At 46.0% G+C, this 18,888-nt stretch overlaps 1 protein-coding gene across 1 annotated transcript in view; it reads left to right on the forward strand.

Annotated features, from left to right (window-relative positions):
* The window catches only part of DLGAP1 (DLG associated protein 1), a 632,647-nt gene that overhangs the window by 507,951 nt on the left and 105,808 nt on the right, over window positions 1-18,888 (forward strand). The window lies entirely within an intron of this gene.

Raw genomic sequence — 18,888 nt, forward strand, 5'->3', positions numbered from 1 at the left:
AGTGCATTCATTTTATGAAACGAAAACTGGTCCACTGAGTCTTGTCTGATTATTTACTTCATATATGTCTATCTAATGAGCCAGGTTCCCCTTTTTTTTAATGGGAACTGAATACATTATGATTAAGTTGATCTGGTTCTGAGTCCACAAATCAGTCCATTGCCTTGATGGTTTATGCTTGAACAAGGTATTAGTTAATACTGAGGGCATGGCTACACTTGCAGATGTAGAGCGCTGTGAGTTAAACCAGCCCTCGGACAGTGCAGTAGGGAAAGCGCTGCAGTGTGTTCACACTGTCAGCTGCAAGCGCACTGGCATAGCCACATTTGCGGCACTTGCAGCAGCAGTGAGAGCAGTGCATTATGGGCAGCTATCCCACAGAGCACCTCTTCCCATTCTGGCGCTGTGGCTTATGGGAAGGGGGTGGGAGAAGGAGGGGGATTCTGGGTCCTGTCCCAATCCCTCGTGATGCATCGCTTCGCATCCCAGCAATCCTTGTGCTTCATCTGTGTTTGGTGCCATCTTTCAACGTTTTTTGTACTGCGCGCTCTGTGTTCCCTTTTGGTCTGCGGGAATGGATACCAAAGTGCTGAGGAATATGCTGGCAGGTCTTACCAGCGTGTCACGAATGGCAGTCGAGTTACTCCTTAAGCTACAAACTGACAGTGAGGAGTCCGACGATGATGTTGACTTGAGTAATGCATCTGACACGAGATTGCTTGTGTCATTCGTGGACATGCTCAACACCATGGAACGCTGCTTTTGGGCTTAGGAAACAAGCACCGAGTGGTGGGATCACATTGTCGTGCAAGTCTGGGATGACGAGCAGTGGCTGTAGAACTTTCGGATGAGAAAAGCTACTTTCATGGGACTGTGTGATGAGCTCGCCCCAGCCCTGCAGCGGAAGGACACAAGATTGAGAGCTTCCCTGACGGTGGAGAAGCGGGTGGCTATTGCAATCTGGAAGCTGGCAACTCCAGACAGCTACCGGTCGGTCGCAAACCAATTTGGAGTGGGAAAGTCGACAGTTGGAATCATGTTGATGCAAGTGTGCAGGGCCATTAATCGCATCCTGCTCAGAAGAACCATGACTCTGGATAACGTGCATAACATTGTGGCTGGCTTTGCACAAATGGGTTTCCCTAACTGCGGAGGGGCGATAAATGGGACGCATATTCCAATGCTGGCACCAGCCCATCTAGCCTCCGAGTACGTTAATTTCTCTATGGTTCTCCAGGTGCTTGTGGATCACCATGGGTGTTTCATTGACATTAACGCAGGCTGGCCCAGAAAGGTGCATGACGCACGCATCTTTCGTAACACTGGCCTATTCGGGAAGCTGCAAGCCAGGACTTTCTTCCCAGACCAGAAGATCACCGTAGGGGAAGTTGAAATGCCCATTGTGATCCTAGGAGACCCCGCTTACCCTTTAATGCCCTGGCTCATGAAACCCTACACCAGGAGCCTTGACAGCAGCAAGGAGCGGTTCAACAACAGGCTGAGCCAGTGCAGAATGACTGTGTAGTGTGCTTTTGGCTGTTTAAAGGGCCACTGGTGCTGTCTGTATGGGAAGCTGGACCTGGCCAATGACAACATTACCACGGTTATATCCACATGCTGTACCCTCCATAACATTTGTGAAGGGAAGGGTGAAAGATTCACTCAGGCATGAAACTCGGAGAGAGCAGGGCAATTAGAAGAGCTCAGTGCAGGGCTGCAAGGATTAGGGATGCCTTGAGAGAGAAATTTGAGGCTGAAAGCCACCAGTAATGTTTTGTGCTCTGCACGAGAGTGAGGAACGGTGGTTCCAATGTTAGTAGGAATCTGTGTTTGCTACGTATGATGCACTGACATGCAGTGCCTGTTGCTTTCCTGAGCTAAGGTATCTTTTACTTTATGCAATAATAAAGAATGTTTTCAAAGCCAAAAAATCCATTTATTGAAAAGAAACACAACTGCTAGGGAAACAGAAAGGGGAAGGTGGTGGGGTGGGGAACGGTTCAATCTCAGATTTGCATATGTCCTGTTATCATACTCAGCCTTCCTGTCTGGAGTGTTGTGCAATAAGTGATGCACTTCAGGCTGGCTAAAATGCATGGTCATAGGGGTTGAGTGCAGTGGGTAAGGGTCATAGTTTGCAGGGCTGGGTGGTGAAGCTACAGGTGTTGGAGGCAGCTGGTGGCAATAAGTACCCAGATGTGGGGGAAAGTGAGTTGGAGGTGACATGGGGGCACAAGGGAAAGAGTCTGGGGACAAGGGCTGCGGGGGGGGGGCGTGGTAGTACTCCGCCTGCATGGCTACGAGCGCCTGTATCGAGTCCACTTGGTGCTCCATAATGCTTAGCAGAGGCTCTGTGCTTTGCTGCTGGAGATCTGCATTCTGCTGGCGAATCCTCCTTTCACTCTCCCACCACTCCTGCGCTTTTTGATTTTCATTAAGGGACTGCTGCATTACTGCTTTTACGTGGCCTCTTCCTAATTTTTTGGAGTCTTTCGGCCGGTGATAACAAGGACGGCTGAGATCTCAAGTTTGCAGCTGTAAAGGCAAAATGCAACACTTAACAGAGGCAGCATTGTTCACACCAGACAGAGCAATGATTCGCCCGTACTTAAAGACAAGCACAGTCTACATAATAGCAGAATTTGCCCATCCCAAAGTGAGCTCACATAACCCCCAGGAGCCCCAAAATGGTGAGTAAGCACAGGGGCAAGGAGGACTGATTGTTTCACGGCCATACTGTCCTCTGGGTTTCTGTGCCTTGGGGAGAGCTAACAGCTGCAGGGGGCCCCTATACTGAACACTGTCCCCACATTTTCCACAGGAGTTCGTCCTGGAAGATATCTCGCTGCTGAGGGTGACCTGGATGCAAGGGAGGGTCTTCTACTACAATGAGGCTTCCGCCCTAGCCCATATGCAGCTTGCCTGTGTGCAGCAATGGTTCCCCCCCCCCCGCCCCTCACGGCACAGTGACGTGGACATGTTAGCCTAACTGGGGCAAGGAGCACAGTAGCTCTCGCAAGGAACCTGTGCAAGTGCATTGCCCAGCTTCTGCATGAGACCTTTGAAGAGATCACTGAGGCAGATTACCGTGATGTGAGAGAGCACATCAACGCACTATTCCGCATCTAGGCATGCATGCAGCCCTAACCCTCCTTGCCCCAAGAGCCTACAGTGAATAACTTCCTTCCCAACATAAAAGCCGCTTACAGGGAACCTCTTCTGGTGTTTGTCCTTCCCCAAGCACCGGCTGCTGCGACTGGTTACCTTCCTCCTGAGAACAGCTCCTGGCTGCATGCATCTAGGGATGTCGGGGTGTCTCCCTCCTCCTCAGCACTCCCGCTTTCCTCCTCCTCCTTCTGCCTTGTTGGACTGGGCTCTGAAGTGTCCATGGTGCATCTCGGAGTGGAGGTGGGGTCACCCCCAAGTATCGCTTCCAGCTCTTTGTAGAAAAGGCAGGTCGCAGGGGGCAGCACTGGAGCGGCGGTTTGCCTCGCAGGCTTTGCGGTAGGCATTCCGCAGCTCCTTCACTTTAACCCTGCACTGCAGTGCATCCCGGTCATGGCCCCTTTCCATCATGTCCCTTGATATCTGCCCGAAGGTATCGTAATTCCTATGGCTGGAGCGCAACTGGGACTGGACAGCTTCCTCCCTGCAAACACTGATGAGGTCCAGCACTTCGCCATTGCTCCATGCTGGGGATCGCCTGGTGCATGGAGGCATGGTCACCTAGAAAGATAGACTGAGAGCCTGGCTGAACAAACAGGAACTGGATGTGATGGTGCCCCCCATAAGGCTTTATGGAATATGCTTATGATTGTATATGTGACATAACTGGAATATGTTTTAGGCTACATATGCCATGTAACATATCTATGTAAAGGTTATGAGCTACTGAATGTATTCATCCTATTTGTATGGATGTATCATTTTTGTATTCAAAGTTACAAATATTGGCTATGTACTGGCTTGCTTTTAACTAGCCTAGTAGAGCATTTGGTCAGCTTCTTGAGAAAAGTGCAAATTAAGTGCCCAATCAAAAACCATTTAATCCAACAATGAACAATGAACTTGAAAATGCCAATCCACATCTGAGCCTTCCCAGGAATGTGGCTTGGCTGGTAAAAACTGAGTCATGCATGGCCATGTGGCTTGCCCCTGTGATTCCAAAACTCCATCTTGGAGCTGGACTTTGCATAGGAGAGAGGAGGCGGTCTCCACCCACAAGAGAAAGTCTATTTAAACCCCTGGGAGACCCCTCCGTTTTGTCTTCAGCTGGCTAAAGAGATAGCCTCCCCACCCCCAAGGATACCTGAAAGGAACTGAAACAAAGGACAGTAACTACAGGAGGTGTGAGTGATTGCTGGACCCAGACTAGAAGGAGATGAGTCTGTAAAAGGAAGCTTACTGGATGAGGTTTTTATCTGTATTCAGTTTCTTAGACATAGACTTGAGTGTTCTATTTTATTTTGCTTGGTAATTCACTTTTTTTCTGTTTGTTACTACTTGGAACCACTTAAATCCTACTTTCTGTATTTAATAAAATCACTTTTTACTTATTAATTAACCCAAAGTATGTATTAATACCGGGGGGGCGGGGGCAAACAGCTGTGCATATCTCTCTATCAGTGTTATAGAGGGTGAACAATTTCTGAGTTTACCCCGTAGAAGCTTTATACAGGTAAAATGGATTTATTTGGGTTTGGACCCTATTGGGAGTTGGGCATCTGGGTGTTAAAGACGGGAACACTTCCGTAATTTGCTTTCAGTTTAAGCCTACAGCTGTTAGGGGACGTGGTTCAGACCCTGGGTCTGTGTTTGCAGCAGGCTAGCCAGTCTGGCTCAAAACAGGCAGGGCACTGAAGTCCTAAGCTGCCAGGACAGGAAAGCAGGGGCAGAAGTAGTCTTGGCGCATCAGTTGGCAGCCCCAAGGGGGTTTCTGTGATTTAACTCATCACAGGGGATTTTCAAAATTCCCAGAGAATTTAAAGGGGGGGGTCTGACAGTTGGTCACCTGAAGGCAGGGCAGTAGAGTTCAAAGTGATGACCAGAGTGGCTAGAACAGGCATTGTGGGACACTTCTGGAGGCTGATCAGAGCGTATTAACAGATTAAGGCGTCCACACTGGCACTGCGGCGCTCCAGCCGGGGCACATTAAGCGTTATCCTTCTCGTCGAGGTGGATTACCAGGAGCACTCCAGCCGCAGAGTCCAGGCGCTCTACGTGCCTTGCCAGTGTGGACGTGTCATTCGTTAGGGCGCCCGGAGCTGCTTTAATATGCTCTAACTCACAAGTGTAGCCATGCCCTAAGTTGTTTTTAGTTATCAATTGCATGAGTTTCAATCCTCTGCTGTTTGCCTTGTCATTCCCAAACTTCCCAACACAGCTGCACCATTCTGGGTAACTCTTGGGGCCAATATGTGCATTCCAGGAACCTTTTACAATTAAGATGTATCTACACTGAACAGCTGCTAACTTCTTATTAATGTTACCATAGAATTTTTTGACCTCAGTCACTAGTCACTGGAAAAACAATTACCTTATAGGAATGAGCTGCCAATCTGATGGTCCTCAGCCCCAGTTTGTTGACCATCACTTAGGAGCTGATCTGCTTCCTGATCAGCAGCACAACTGCATGCTGCCTTTTTTTCCTGCCACCCCCACTTCAGATTAGCATGTTTCTTTCTGCAGTAATCATCATTTCATTCCCAGTGCATCTGGAGTCTCACAAACCAATCAAATTCCACTTATAGGACAAGAGCTCATTTTGTATTAGTTGGGGGTAACCTGCTTTCAAAGTACAAACATTCCATGTGCCAGTGGAGAACATTTGCTTAGCCAGTTTAATTTGTTTGAAATCCAGTTGCCCCTTCTCAAATGCTTCACTGGAATTATCCAGTGCAAACATGTGACTTCCTCCCAAATATTGTATCGTCTCTGCTGAAGTGTCACCCATGGCATTGTAAGTGATTATGGACAGTAATTATGGTGGTGTCCATCTCCTCTCCAGTATCCACTGCTGTTGTCTTCCAAGCATGATCATCCACTTCGGGGAGCGCGGCACCCCTGGTTTGAACTTGGAGTTTTCCTTCTCCTAGGTGGCTGCCTGCCAAGGTTGAAGATCTCCACCTAGCCTGAACAGTCTGGTTTCTTTTAAAAGGCACCAGACACTTGCCTTTTAAAAGAAAGTTTGGCTGTCGGGGGTGGTTGGTTTTGCTGGCCATTTGGGGCATTTAATAGAAGTTGGAAGCTCATCCCCAGCCTCACCAGGGCCACAACAGCCCTTGTTAGAGGCCTCTAAGTCTTGCTTACATTTGAATTTTGTTGTACAGCAAGCTCCTCAGAATTGCACTATTAATCATATTTTAATTCTATGAAAAAGGAGCTAGACTTTCAGCAGAGCTCAGGGTAGGGAAATGTATTTTTAAGAAAAATACAGAACACACATTTAAAATGTCATACAGCAGGCAAAATTCCTGTTGGATAATCCAGAAACCTCTCTGCCGGGGTCACGGTCCCACCACTCAAAATTGTGTGATCATAGGGTGGTAGCAGAGAGAGAGTAGGGGAGGTGACAGGTTATTCAGCCAAACAATGGAGGAGAAGGCGCTACTTCTAATGTCACATTTCCACCAACTGGTCCTTATTTTGCATAGAATAGATCAAACATACAGATTGTATGTGTTTTCCTTTCATTTCATGAGGCACACAGAATTCAATCATAAAATAATAGGTTATACATCACCCTTAGTATAATTATACCAAGTTTAGCTGAAAGAGTCAATTTTCCTTTATAACCATTTTCTCGTTATCTAATCATATGTAGCAGGAAGCTTCATAAGTAATTTGTCTGGTTCCATTCCACCTTATGATTTGCCTTTCACAGAAATCCGTTTTTGAACAAGGTGTTATAAATATAGTATAATTAAATATGTTGCATTCTTTCAACTGGTAAATTAGAAAATGTGAGTATAAGGTAGATGAAATTGGGAACATAGAAGCTGTGTTACATTTCAAACCCGTTTCCTGTGTGGCCAAGGATGGGAGTGCTTTTGTACGTGCATACAGAAGTGCTAAGGTGGATTTGTCTCATCTCTTTTGATTGCCTGAAGGGAGTTTCATTATATGTCAAAACTCATCACAAGGATCGAATTCAAAACAGAAATGCACATCTGTTACTCTAGTTAAACTAAATACAACTGTCTAATCTTTAGTGTATGGATTGATTCATATTCAGGGCCACCTATGAATTATGTACAGTACTGATGGTCTGAAAAGTCCTGGGTTAATTCCCCTTTTTCTGTTGTACACACATTCTGAGTGAAATACAATAATATCCCTGCTAAGTACTAAAGGCAGTAGTGTCTCTAATAAGTGGAATGGATTTGTCGTTGAAATAAAGGGGACTCAGATAATCCTTCTGAAATAGCTGAAGGGAATGCTAGTGCGTCATGTCTTTTGAAACTCTGAAATCTGTGAGGATATCTGTGAAATCAAAACATAATCGAGCAAGCACCGCTAGTGTTAGCACCTTCTTCTTAGCGTATGTGCAATGTGCCTCAAGTGGCATATGACCAGGATACATCACCGAATTTGGTCCACTTGGATCATTAACTTCCCCAGGCCAGGTACTAACAGGGAGTGCGACATGAACACTGATCCATGCCTCACAGGGCAATATAGATGTTTCACAGACTGTGATGCACAGTTGTACAAGAAGCTTGGTCTTGCCACAGCCAAGATATAATTCAGAATTTCACAGATAACAGTAAATGTTGAGGTTAGATCATTCCACTGTGTAGAGTTGGTCTAGAATTAAAATGATAAAATATTTTAACAGATGCACTCCTACTTCCAGTTCTGGGAAAGAATATGCATTGTACAGGTATAAGAATTTACTATTATGCAACGATTATTTAGTTGTGTTTTGTTAATGTGTTTCTATCATATTAACTTTTAGCCAGTCTATCATTTTTGTTTCTTCTTGACAAGAATTGTAAGGATTTGCATGTGAAGTTGTTCTCTGGTTTTTTACATCCTTTGAGCCAAAGTATTTAATTTGCATCTGCCTTTAAATTAGTGTAGAGATGTGTCCAAGCCAAAAAGTTCAGATCTGAATCCTAATTTCTTAAAGTATAAGTCATTTGTGGTTTTGGTAAAGGCTTATTACTAATTTAAAGGGGAGAAATGAACTATTTTAGAAAGGCCTCTGCAAAATCGATAACGATAGGGGTCCTACCGCAATAAACAAAATCCCATAGTGTTGCCCACTCTTCTGAAACTAGTGTCCCATAGCCAATATTGGGGTCCTCTTTCTGCCAAGTGGTCAGATTCTCTGGTTTTCCAGGTTGGCTTCCCAGTGAAAGAGAAATTAGTGACACAGAGTCTATGTATAGTCTGAAGATATGTCTACACTACAAGTAGGGGTGTGATTCCCCTGCTATTGTATACATCAGGGGTCGGCAACCTTTCAGAAGTGGTGTGCTGAGTCTTCATTTATTCACTCTAATTTAAGGTTTCGCGTGCTGGTAATACATTTTAACGTTTTTAGAAGGTCTCTCTCTATAAGTCTTTATTATATAACTAAACTATTGTTGTATGTAAAGTAAACAAGGTTTTTAAAATGTTTAAGAAGCTTCATGTAAAATTAAATTAAAATGCAGATTTTATCAGTTTAGTGCAGTGGTTCTTAACCTGGGGTGCGAGATGGCCTTTCTGGGGGTACGAGACATGCAAGATTTTTTTTAGAAGGTAAATAATCAAAAACACAAATTAAGCACAGGCACATAAGTACAACCACGGTACTTTGTTTCATCAAACCTATATATTTATTGACATTATACATTTTTTTAACGATTACTGTAATATACAGAGTTTTCAAGTTTTTAAACTAATTGTAGTGTAATTTTGGATAAGGGGTGTGAGAACATATATTGAAAACTCCAGACAGTCAGCGGACTGAGCGGGGCCGGATGTAGTGTATTAAATTGCTCCCCATAGGAATGTGCTTCTTACGGTGTACTACTTATGGCTGCCAGTCCTGATGCTCTGAGTGGCATGGTAAGGGGATGGGGAACGGGGGGGTTGGATAGGCGTGGGAGTCCCGGGGGGGCCTGTCAGGGGTCAGGGGTGTGAATAGGGGTCGGGGCAGTCAGGGAACAGGGATCAGGGGTGTTTGGATGGGGGTGGGTCCCGGGGGGAGGATAAGGGTGGGGGGTCCCGGGAGGGGGCGGTCAGGAGACAAGGAGCAGGGGAGGTTGGATGGGTGGAGGGTTCTGAGGAGGGCAGTCAGGGGGCAGAGGGTCCTGGGAGGGGGGATTGGATGGGTGGAGGGTTCTCAGGGGTCAGTCAGGGGGCAGGAGGTCCTGGGAGGGGGCTGTCAGGAGCCAAGGAGCAGGGGGGGTTGGATGGGTGGGGGGTTCTGAGGAGGGCAGTCAGGGACTGGGGGGTCCTGGGAGGGGGTAGTCAGGGGACAAGGACCTGTGGGGGGGTTGGATGGGCCAGGGGTTATGAGGGGGGCAGTTAGGGGGCAGGAAGTGGGAGTGGTGGATAGAGGGTGGATAGAAGCACAGCCTTCCCTACCCAGGTATAGTGTATTAAATTTCTCCTCATAGGAATGTGCTACTTACGGTGTACTATTTACGGCTGCCAGTCCTGGTGCTCCGCAAGTAACACATTCCTACGGGGAGAAATTTAATACACTACACCTACGGACAGAACCCCAGACCGGCGGCAGGCTGAGCGGCTCAGCCCCCTGCTGGTCTGGGGTTCCGGCCGCCGGCTCCTGCCAGCCGGGGTCCCGGCTGCTGGCCCCGCTCAGCCCGCTGCCAGCCTGTGGTTCCGTTCAGCCAGGCCGGCAGCGGGCTGAGTGGGGGCGGCAGCCAGGACTCCGGCTGGCAGCAGCATGCCAGTAAAAATCGCAGGTTGTGACTCCTGGTATACATACTTGTGCTAACTCTTATCGAGCTAGCGTGAGTATAAATAGCAGTGTCGTGGCAGCAGCACTATGCTGAGTACATGCCCACCAGTTTCAGATGGGTTCATACTTAGCATGGCTCAGACATGCCTCCAGTGCCGTTAGGATGCCCAGATGTCCCGATTTTATAGGGACAGTCCCGATTTTTGGGTCTTTTTCTTATATAGGCTCCTGTTACCCTCCACTCCCATCCCGATTTTTCACACTTGGTGTCTGGTCTCCCTAAGTGCCGCTGCCTGTGCTACTGTGGCTATACTGCTCTTTATACGCATGCTAGTTCGATGAGAGCTAGCACAAGTATGTGTGCGCCAGCAGGGGAATCAGACCCCTAGCTCGTAGAGTAGATGTAACCTAAGCGTAACTCGGATTTATACGTATACACCAATCCTGGAAGAGAGCAGTCACAAAGCATGCAGGCACTCCCCTCTACCAGAAATCACAGCCCCTGTACCAGTTGTGCACTTGGAGATAAAGGTGCTGAGGTTTGTGATGGTCCTTAGTTCCTGAGTGAGTTCATTCCACTGTCTCGGATTGTCCCCCAAGAAAGTTCTTTCTCCCACAAAGATGAGCTTTACCCTTTTGTACTGATTGTGCCATTGTGCCAAAAGAGCAGAGTTATCATCCGTGGTCTTCATCCTAGAGGGGATGCACTCATCTGGCCACTGACTAGGTATTCTAATGAGTCAACGTTCTGTTGATCAAGATCTCCACTGTACTTCTCTTATGGCATGATTTGATTGTATTTGATATTTTAGTTGCCCAGCTTTTAATCTGAGTGGTATTTGTTTGGATGAATTCATTTTCGTAGTTTAAATCCAAAAATTAATTATATTTGTAAGTGGTTTTTCAAAACTTAATGTTAAAAAGTATCTTCATGAGAGCATGCAGAAACCCAGCTGAAATTGGTGATTGACAGTTTGTAAATAAGTAGTGAGTGTGCTTATACAGGATATTGATAAAGTTCATGTTAAATACAATGTTTGTTTTACATTTTGCAGCTGCTGATTAATATAAGGAGTAACAAGTTTCATCTAATTGTAATGCTTTAATGGAGGAGATTTTCAGGACTACACTGTAAAGTGGTTGCTTCACTGTTTGTCTTTTTTCTCTTCTACATTTCTCATTATGTGTTCTTCAAGCTGTCATTGATCTGTTTATAATGTTTTAAAAGTGAACTTGTCCAGGATTTTGAGCCAGAGCTTCACTAATTTCTGCCGCTCTGAGACTATCAATTGCACACAGTAGTAGTATTAAATCAGCTTCTCTTCCTTTTTAGAGCTACACACAGACTAAGACTGCTAAGTGAAAAGAACAGTATTTTCCTGGTGACCTGCATGAAAGAATGTAGTGGGCAGATTTTGATTATGTAGATTTTAATAGAGTTGATAGTTGGGGAAACACCGAGCTAATAAAATACTCTTGTTGCTTAGGAAAGAGGAATTCTTCAATAATTCTGTAAATCCTCTCATAAACCATCTCATATGCCCCCTCATTTTGTTCTGGGGAGTCATTTTAGGGCAAAATAAACGAATCTAGTACAACTATATTTGAATCTCATTTAGGAAACAAATTTATTCAAGAATTAAAATTGAAGCATCAATTTGAAATGTGCTGTACTATCTATTTACAGAATACTATGAAATATTACAATATACTTTATAAATTAGAATTGTCACTAAATCCAGTAGATTGCAAAGGTCATGCTGTTATTTTCATATTATAGGATCAGATGCTGTTAATATTTATTTTATATTCAAATTAGAGGGGGGGAAGAAAGAAATAGAATCTTTGGAAAACATTGATTTTCAAAGGTAATGGCAACCCAAAGAAATAACTAAGGAGAGGAATATCTTTCACGTAAAGCAAAGAGGTCACCTAAAAGCAGTCAAGGAAACAAAAACAATAGATGTTTCTTTAGGTGAGTTACAGAAGACAAAAAACGTGTTGGAATTCTTCACCCAATAACTTGTCCATCAAGAAATAAAGTTGGATTTCTCTTATTAACCTCTTTGCTGCAGGAGAATACACCTATACATAAGACAGTTTTTAATTAACAGTTTTTTAATCACTGACATTTCTTTGTGCATTGTAGGTAGAGCTGGTAGCACTACCAGTTACTAAGGTTGCCTGGCACGTCCCATTTTACAACCCTGTTTTCAGTTGCTTGTAACTTTGCCCATGTTAAAAAATTCGAATTAACTTTTATTTTAAAAGCTCTAGAAGCCCCATCCTTTGGAGCAGGGACTTGAAATTTGATGAAGTGGAAGCTTTTGTGTAAAGGATACGTCTTTTAATGTCCCCATGAAAATCCCCCCAAATTTGGTGAACTTTTAAGCCTGTGAATACAATTCACACATGCTCAGTAGAAACTTGCCAAGTTCCCCCAAAGATTCTGTCTGCACTGGGCATGCCCCCGTCTGTCTTTGAGCAGGAATTTCTCTTTAATTGTTGGTGTAGGCTGGGGCCAGATCAGAGCACCAGAACTGAAAGCAGGGAGCCTGTCTCTCCCATACTCTCAATGTCCCTTCTGCTAACACCCAGGCACTGAAAAGGAGTAGGTTACCTGATTCTAATGCAGATGGGACAAGAACAGCACCTGAGGTGTTTATAGGAGTAGATTGGGACAAGGAGACTGGGGATGGGGAAATGGGGACTGAAAGGTTTCAGGGAAGAAAGGGAAATTGGGCCTGGGAGTTGGGGTGGAGGGAGACTGGGACTGGCTTGAGCCAGGGGACAGAGGAAACCAGAGCTGGTTAGGCAAGAAGACTGGGACTGGAAGCCAATGGGAGGGGGAGACTGAGACTGGATGAGGAGCTTTGTGGAGACTGGGATGAATTGGGAAAGGAGACTGGGACTGGCAATCAGTGAGATGGAAGTTCAGAAGAAGAGGAGACACATCTGACAAGGAACCAGGGTGCAGGAGAGACTGTTATTGAATGAGGAGCAAAGTGACTGGGACAAGGAACCAGCAAGGACACTGGGATTGGAGAAAGGTGCTGGGAGGAACACTGGAAGCCCATGGGGACGGAAAGCAGGGAAGGAGACGAGAGACAGATAAATGGACAAATAGAGATGGGACTGGTAAGGCAAAACTGGGATTGGGACAAGAAGCCTGAGGAGTGGACACTGGAACTGGCTTGATGAGGAGAATGGTACTGGAGTCAGGGGTGGGGAAGAGACAGGACTAGGACAAGGAGAGGTTGGAGAGGACAGGGCAGAAAGGTCAAGCATGAGGGGGGGAAATGGTCAGAGGAGTCTGGCCCCACTCGCCTCCAATGGAACCCAGAATTTGAGTCTCACCATTCCTCTGTTGTAAGGAAATATCTGAGACACACACTGGCAGAAGGTGTGTCTCATCCCCCTTTAATGCTGGTCTTTATAGAGGATGAAAACTACTATTGCTATCAGTTACTCTGTTAGCTCAAGTGGCAGAGGTCTGCGCAGTGGATCTAAAGGTTCCAATTCTGCTGATGACCCGTATGGGAGTCAATATGGTGCCACGCGATGGAATTCTGTTGGGTTTTTCTGCAGTTTGTTTTTTAAAAAAACAGGAAATGACACACAAAAAACTACCGTAAGAAAACGTTATTAAGTTTGCATAGTCAAACATTCCAAAGTTAGGAAACATCAGCATTAAGGTTGCCAGGGCAACCTTGTGTATATATGCATTATGATTCAGTCTTTAGTTACATAATCACATACTATTTTTCCTACAGAACCCCTGTCTCATTCAGTGTACCAGGATTGAACTGCTGTGGGAATTAATCAAGGTGTGTAGTGAAGAAGGCTGTTGTCTGTAGGATCCTTGCTTCATATGTTGTAGAAGTTGGAAGATGTGTAGTCAATGAGGCAGAGGATTGCAGGAAGAGAAAGCAGGGTATCATGGTGAAAGCAGCTGAATGCTGCCCTGGGAGACTTGGATTCTATCTAGAGCGGCAAAAAAAATTTCAGCTGAAACGTATTCTGACAAATAAAGCAAATTCAGAAGCACTGAAATCTTTCATGGATTTGTGTTGTTTTGCTGAATTGTTTGTCTAAAAAAAATTGGAAAAAGTTGAAAACATTTTCTAAATGAAATATTTTGATTTGAGGGTTGAAACTGTTTCATTTTGGAATTTCCCTCAAATTGATGTTGAAAAATGTAAACATGTTTTTAAAACCACTAAAAAACAACATTTCAAGTCAAATAAAGCATTTTGTTCAACCCAAAAGTAATTTTTTTATTTTATTTTTTTTAATTTGCCACAAATTCAGAAAAAAATCTTTTTCAGTTGACCTGCACCAATCTTTTTTTTTTTTTTTTCAACAGCTCGCAAACCAGAAAATTCATTATTTTCACAGAACTAATTCTATCCGTGCTTCTGCAACAGAGTTCCTGAGTGAGCCAAACATTTCTTAGGTGGTCACTAATTGTGTGTTCCTCATTTTACAAGTGCCTGACTTGAGACTCTTCAGTCTGATTTGTTGAAGAGCTCAGCACTCAGAGCTGCAACTGACATCAGTGGGTGCTGTACTTGGAACAAATAAACTACTATATAATGCTAAATATTCAGGTCGTAGTTATTTCAAATTGGGCACCCAAAATTAGTATTTTTTACCTTAGTGTCTCTGTTCTTCCTTTGTAAAATGAGGGAAAATACCACCCATTACTTCACAGGGTTGATGTGAAAATACATTAATGTTTGTGAAGCACTCAGATATTATAATGATGAGCAACCATAGAAAAGCCACTAATTAAATTAATAATTCTGTCTATTTGAATACTGTGCAGTAAATAAAGCTGGAGCGACACATTGAACAGTGAAAATAGAATATTGAATAGCTGCTGATTAAGTGAGAATCACAGGCTTAGAAGGGACCGCAAGGGTTATCTAGTCTTACTCCCCAGAATTGTCCATCCTGTGCCTTGAATGAGGCAGGGGTCCTGTAGAAAAAATAGTTAAAGATTGTATCATAATGCATATGCACAAGGGGGGAGATTAAGTTATAAGGTTGGGATTTTCCTAAATTTTTAGTACTTGATTTTGCAACATTAATAATGTGAATTTAATAGTTTTTAATGTATATTATATTGATAGATATAGATAAATAAATATGGTGGGTGTGGATGTGGGGGGGATTCATGCCCAAATATATATTATATGTATGTGTCAAGGCTGATTCCCCACTCTGGCACTTTGAGGGTAGAAGGTGGGGGACCGCAAGGATTTTAAAAATTAATACTGGCCACTCCAGGCTTGTATTAAACTCCCAAGGTTATAGCTTTTCTCTGACCTTGGATGGATAGATGCTGCCACCACCCAAGTGCAAAAACTCCTTTGAGAACCCGGGAAGCCGCACTTGGGAATTCCTTCCTGTGGGGTACCTCAAGCCCTTTCACACACACCCCTCCGGAAAGAGCTGAGAAAGAAGAAAAAAAAAGGAAATTAGCTGTTCCCACCAGCTAATTAAACAACATATGCACAAATCTCTTAGGACACAAAATCCAGTCCTGTTCTTAAAAAAGGTAAATTTTATTAAAAACAAAAAGAAAGAAAATACATTTGAAAACTCAGGCTATTGCTAGATTTAAAAACCCCACTTACAATAATTAAGCATCAAGAATAACCTTCTTGAGGTCTAGCTTAAAGGTTACAAGCAAAACAAAAGCATTTGGGGTTAGCACAGAGGAGTCCACAAGCCATAAAGAAATAAACAGAAATAAACCTAATCACATCTTCCTAGACATTTCCTGATCTACTTACATATCTAGGGTTTCAAATGAGTAGTTTCTAGGTACTGATCTGGTGATTTTTCATACCCGGCCCAAGCTCTTATAGCATAGCTGCAGCCTTCTCTCTGCTTCTTCCCGACAACAACAGAACAGACAAAGGGGAGTTTTTTCCCAATTTTGAATTTCCCAAATCTAGCCTTCCCATTGGCCTTTTTGGTCAGGTGCCCACTCCCTTCCTTTTACCTATGCAAGGAGACTTTTTAACCCTTTACACTTAAAGCAAGTAGAGAACAACTACTAAGAGGGATTTTACAGCTAACTGCCTGGCTGGGTGTCCATAAAAGGGAGCTACCCGCCTCCCCCCCTCCCCCCGCTTTCATTTATGACAGTATGTACGTGTGATACTTAACTTTCAGACTTTTGACCGTTACTTTGCATTATGTTGCAGCCTAATGCTAAGTGTACACTAGCACTTTTGTCAGCAAAACTTTTGTTGGTCGGGGTGTAAAAAAACATTTCCCTGACCAACTCACGTTTCACCGACAAAAGCGCTGGCGTGAACAGCACTTCGTCGGCAGGAGACGCTCTCTCGCCAACATAGCTCGACTGCTACTCTGTGGTGGTAGTTTAATTATGCTAACAGGAGAGCTCTCTCCAGTCAGCATAGAGCGGCTACACAGGAGACTTTACAGCAGCACAACTGCAGCGGTACAGCTGCGTCATTGTAAGGTCTGTAGTGTCGACATACCCTAAGTGTGTGTATTTTTCCATCTAGAAGCTCCTGTAAATCTTATTCTAATAGGTCAGTCTGCTAATGAGCAATACTCTTCATTCCTAGTCTTTTTAACAGTCCATAGTATTCCTACGTAGACAGAAGATGCAAAGAGAGATCAGCACCACTAGGGGTCCTCTCTTACCAATTCTGCTCTTACAAAGTATTTCACCCACTTTCAGAGCAACCGCTTAGGCAGTAACGTCAGATGTAAAATTTTTACTTTTGTAAAACCAGCTGTGCAATATGTAAGGGCCTACAGTGTGTCTCAGAAGTAATTGATCATAACATAAGGCTGCAAATAAACAGAAAACAAAGCTAGCTATTAAACATATATTGCCAAATTAAAGTGAAAGGTGCTGGAGCAGCATAGCACTGATGGATGCACTGGTGCTTTGCCTTTGGTGTATAACCCTTTGTCTCATACAGATGCATTAAAGTGTACTGTAAATAAGTATAAAAAACAGAAGTTGAAGAAAAGGTGATTACATTGGGGTAAATGGTTAAGCGGAATATGTTCATTTTAATATTCCAGACATCTAAGCAACTTCCATCAGTTGCCATTTTTAAAATTGTCTCCCAAAAGTGTTTCCTCCTTCTCCCCCAAATGTGGAAAAATTCTTCCTTCTCCCTTCAAAATACTATCCCTGCCTAAGGCCCATGGCAGCCAGTGACAGCTTAACAATGTGGTGTTCTCAGTGTAGTGTGCTTGAACTTTGACTGTCTTTTTTGGGAAGTAGGCAGTATCGCGTTTACTGGCTCCTCTCCCCTCCCCCACCACCCACCACTTGCTCCTCTCAGGCTGCCCACCGGTCTGCCGAGGGCTCCTCTTCGCCCCTGGCTCCACCCGCCGGCTTCTCTCTGCCCCCGGGCTGGACCCCAGTGCACCTCCAGCTTCGGATAGTCTCTGCTTCCCACCACCTGTGGGGCCTCACCTGTCTCCCTGGAGCTGAGCCACCTGTGACTGGTGCAGAAGCCTGGCCAGTCTCAGCCAGTTCAGGGGAGGGAATGGAGGGAGCAGTGGGGGGGGGGGGGAGCTTGGCTGGGCCCCTCCAGGCAAGTGGGTCCTTATGGAGCCCAGGCAGGGTAGGCCCTGGCCTGGCTGATCGCGCCATTCCTGAGGGACCAGAGTGATTCCCCACCGCGGGATCAGCCCTGGCTGTGCTGCCGGCTCAGCTTAGCAGGCACAGTCACATCTTAGTAGGGCCGGTGAGTGCAGCCAGGAGGCAGGGCATGGGGGAGTGGGTCTCTGGGGGGGGCGGGATTGCTGGGTTGTGAGGGGGCGAGGAAGATTTGTGTGTGTTGGGGTCCTGGGTAGTTGTGGTGGGGCTGTGGGCAGGGGGCGCTGGGCAGCGGCTGTGTTGTGCAGGGTGCTGTGCATTTGTGGGGGGGCGCTGGGCATAGTGGGTCCGGAGGGGCTGTGGCCAGAGGGAGTCAGGGGAGAGGGTTGCAGAGGCACCAACTTTCTGATTTCCCTGGGGGAGCTTGACCCCCGCTCTGCACCAGGCCCCGCCCCCACTCCACCCCTTCACCCAGATCCCACCTCTGCTCCACCTCTTCCTGCCCCTGCTTCTTCCCCTCCCCCGCAGCACCTCCTGCCAGCCGCTGAACTGAGAGAGGGAGGAGCTGATCGGCGGGGCCACCGGTGGGTTCTGAGCACATACTATTTTTTTTCTGTGGGCATTCCAGCGCCGGAGCACCCACAGAGTGGGCCCTATGGGTGTTGGGTAGGGTTACCATTCGTCCGGATTCCCCCGGACATGTCCGGCTTTTTCGGGTTAAAAATAGTGTCCGGGGGGAATTTGTCAATGTCCGGACTTCCCCTCCTCCCCCCTCCCATGCAGACCGTGCGCGTGCTTACAAAGCAGCCAGTGCTCCAAAAGCCAGAGCCAGAGCCCTGCTTGCACTTCCCCCTCCTCCCCTCCTGAAACTTGACACCACTCCCCTCCTCTCCCTCCCTCCCCCGCCCTCCCTGCACTCACAGATCGCCGGCTGTTCGTCTGGAGCTCCGAGCCTGCTGCCCTCCCCCGCTGTCGAGCGTGCTGCTCTGCAGCACAGTAAGGGGGCCGGGGGTCAGAGAAGCGGCAGGGAGGTTCAGGGGGGGGGGGGTAGTCAAGAGACAGGGAGCAGGGGGGAGGGTTGGATGGGTCAGGGAGTTCTGGGGGGGGCTGTCTGGGGCTTGGGGGTGTAAGGTTTTGGGTAGTCAGGGTACAGGTGGGGGGGTCTCTGGAGGGGGCAGTTAGGGGACAAGGAACAGGGAGGCTTAAGTAGGGAGTGGGGTTCTGGAGGGCAGTTAGGAGCAGGGGTCCCAGGAGGGGGCAGTCAGGGGACAGGGAGCAGAGGGGTTTAGATGGGTCAGGAGTTCTGGGGGGGGGCTGTCAGGGGGTGGGGGTGTGGATAAGGGTTGGGGCAGTCAGGGGACAGGTAGGG

This window comes from Trachemys scripta, chromosome 2 (genome assembly GCF_013100865.1).
Source record: "Trachemys scripta elegans isolate TJP31775 chromosome 2, CAS_Tse_1.0, whole genome shotgun sequence".
Lineage (NCBI taxonomy): Eukaryota > Metazoa > Chordata > Testudines > Emydidae > Trachemys > Trachemys scripta.